Genomic DNA, 3,329 nt, shown 5'->3' on the forward strand with positions numbered 1-3,329 from the left:
AGGTCCCTAAATGTAAACCTCCTTATGCATTCTTTCAAAAAAAAAAAATATATATATATATATATATCCAACAAACGAACAAACAAATTCATTTTATCATTTTTCCATGGGCAAATTACACTACTAGTACTCTTTGTATTTGGCCCTTGTATTATTTTGGTTATTGCAATATCAATTTGCTTGATTTTGATTTAATTTTTTTTATTTTGTATCAAATTGATTCAATTGATTCTAATTGTTAATATTTTTTTTTTTATGACAAAAGCACACATGAGCAGCATGTGTCATTTTTTTGGAAAAAAATTTATAAACTTAATCAATTCAGTAACTTTAATTTTAAACACCTTAGCGATCGTTTTTCATAAAAAATTATGATTTAGTCAAGGTCCACTCATAATAAATCTTTAATGCATTAAGGACAAGCACCAAAAGTTTCTTTTTGAAAAATTCAACACATATCACTATTATCAAAATGAAAAATGCATTGGACCTCCAGTGGGGGTGACCTCCACCACCCCCACTATTTTCTTACTGGCTGAAATATATTTTTTTTTTCTCTGTCTGGCAATCACAGAGCCCCACGTGGAGTGGGGGTGCTGGGGGTCACCCCCCACTGGGGGTCCCCAGCACGGTTGTATCAAAATATACTTAATGAGCAATTTAATATTTTAAATTTTAAAATAATATAACGTTTGATCTAGATGTCAGTTTTTAATAAAATTTATAAACAATAACATTTTGTTAGAAATTGTTTTGAAAAAATTTGGAAAAACAGAAATTTTTTCTAAACTTTGGTCTATTTTTTAGGTGGGACCTATGCGCCGAATTTCGCGGGTCAAAGTGGTAACGCGTTCTATACCGCGTTGTGATTCACGTGGTATATTTGATTGCTCAAAACTATTATCGGGTGAATGGAAAATTGAAGTCAAAGTGTGTTTCATGGAAATAGAGTTTTTGTGAAAAATCTTTAAAGGTTTGAATAAAGACTTGTCCCACATTGGTTTGGTGGAAAGAAATTTATGGGTTTATAAAGCTTGGAATTACAACTTGGGAAGGGCCTCAAGGGGCACCCCAAGTTTGTAGAAGGGAGAGGTTATGGGCAATTTGGGCTAGACTCATTGGATTGAAAAATAACAACACGTGCGTGCCGCCATCCGTGCTAGGCTTAGGCACGAGTGCGTGGTGTGAGGCTGGGTTGGGCTTGTCCGGCCCAATACCTATCTTTTTGGGCAAAAAATATTTGAATTTAATTTTATTTTTTGGTAAAATAAAATTTCTATCTAGAATTCATGTCTGATTTTCCCCTCTACCAAAATTCTGCCCGATTTTTATCTGTTTAAATTTAATCGAAACAGTTTCAATATATGTTCAAATTCAAACCCAAACAGTGCCATATATGTTCAATTTAAACTGAACAGGTTTGCACCTGTTTAGTTCAAACCAAACAGCTACTTTTTCTCCTGTAAATAGACAGACCCTCTATTGATTTTTCATTTCACAATTTTTCATACTTCTCCTCTATAATAATTCTCTGCATTTTGCTGCATTAAATTTCTGTAAGAAAGAGTGTAAATACTTAGTGTGTTTGTTGTACGAACAATTTGTAGTGTTGCTATTGTTTGTTGTTGATTATTTTATCCTGGGAGATAGACGTCCACATATTCAGAAAGTACCGTGGAGAGGACGAATCTGTCTTAAGGACACAGTGTTAAACACTGGACTTGATTAGAAAATTTGTTCAAGAAAATTAATTTGGTAAGTAATTAATTTATTTTCTGCTTTTTTATTTTTCTATTTCAGATTTTCATTTTGTTTTTGTAACAAAATAAAAATCTGTTTTATTTATTTTATTTTATTTTCTGGTTTAATTTTTGTAATCAAACAATCTCTCTCCTTTTCTATTTTTTCTTTTGTATTCCGTTTGTTGTTTAGTATACAAACATGATTTATTTCATTAAATACAATGAAAATTGCCCAACAATCTTAAGAAATAATATTTTTTTGTGTCTTCATTGTATTTAATTTTTTTGTGATTTCACAAAGTGATATTCTGGTTGGAAAATACAAATAGTAGTAATATACTGTTTGACAAATAATAGTAATATACTGTTTATTTTCTTTGACAACTAGTAGTAATATACTGGTGTCAATAACAATTGCAGAATATTAATTTGTGTTACAGAAAATTATTGTGGCATTTTATTTTTCTAGTTTTAGTAACAAGAAAAATAAAATTATTTTGTGTTATAATTTATTTTCTGATTTTAGTAACTAGAAAATTAATTTGTATTTTGGTTTTTTCTAATTTTTGTAATCAAATATTATGACTACTATAACTGGAAGTGGTACTCCAATTGTTACACCAACTTCGGTCCCTATCCAGAACCATGTTCAAGTTTTAATAAATCATGGAGAAAAAACAGAAAAATTTAACAGTAATGAGTTTAAGAGATGGCAGTAGAAAATATTGTTTTATCTTACAACTCTAAATTTGACCCGGTTTCTCCGTGAAGAGGCTCCAGTACTTAGAGATGATGAAAGTGATCGGCAAATTGTTGCTGTTGTAGATGCTTGGAAACATTCAAATTTTCTGTGCAGAAACTACGTCCTCAATGGTCTTGACAACGTGTTGTATAATGTTTACAGCCCTCTGAAATCAGCAAAAGAATTGCGGGATTCTTTGGAGAACAAAATACAAGATAGAAGATGCCGGCACGAAGAAATTTGTTGTCGGTAAATTTCTAGACTTTGTTATGGTAGACTCCCAAACGGTAATTTCTCAAGTTCAAAATTTTCAAATAATTTTGCATGATATTCATTATGAAGGTATGTCTCTTAGCGAGTCTTTCCTAGTCGTTGCTTTAGTGGAAAAATTACCACCGCCTTAGAAAGATTTTAAAAATTATTTAAAATATAAACGCAAAGAAATGACCATGGATGAATTAATTGTAAGATTGAGAATTGAGGAAGATAACTGCAAGGCTGAAAAGAGGAATGGAAAAAATCTCATTGAGTCTAAAGCTAATGTGGTTGAACAAGTGCACAAACCATATAACAAAAAGAGGAATTTACTGGAGATGGTCCTAAATAAGGCGACAACAATGGCAATAAAAAGTTCAAAGGTAAATGCTATAACTATGGCAAGACCAGACATCGAGCTTCTGATTGCCACTACCCTAAGAAGGATCGTGGAAGTACAAGCAAGAAGACCATCAATCAAGCCAATGTGACAGAATTAGATTACATTTCTAACGGGGTAAATGAAATCAATCTCTCTGTTGTGGTGTCTGAGGTTAATTTGGTTGGAAATGCCAAGGAATTATGGGTTG

Source organism: Camellia sinensis, chromosome 1 (assembly GCF_055761805.1).
Source record: "Camellia sinensis isolate YWXY chromosome 1, ASM5576180v1, whole genome shotgun sequence".
In the NCBI taxonomy this organism is placed as follows: Eukaryota; Viridiplantae; Streptophyta; class Magnoliopsida; order Ericales; family Theaceae; genus Camellia; species Camellia sinensis.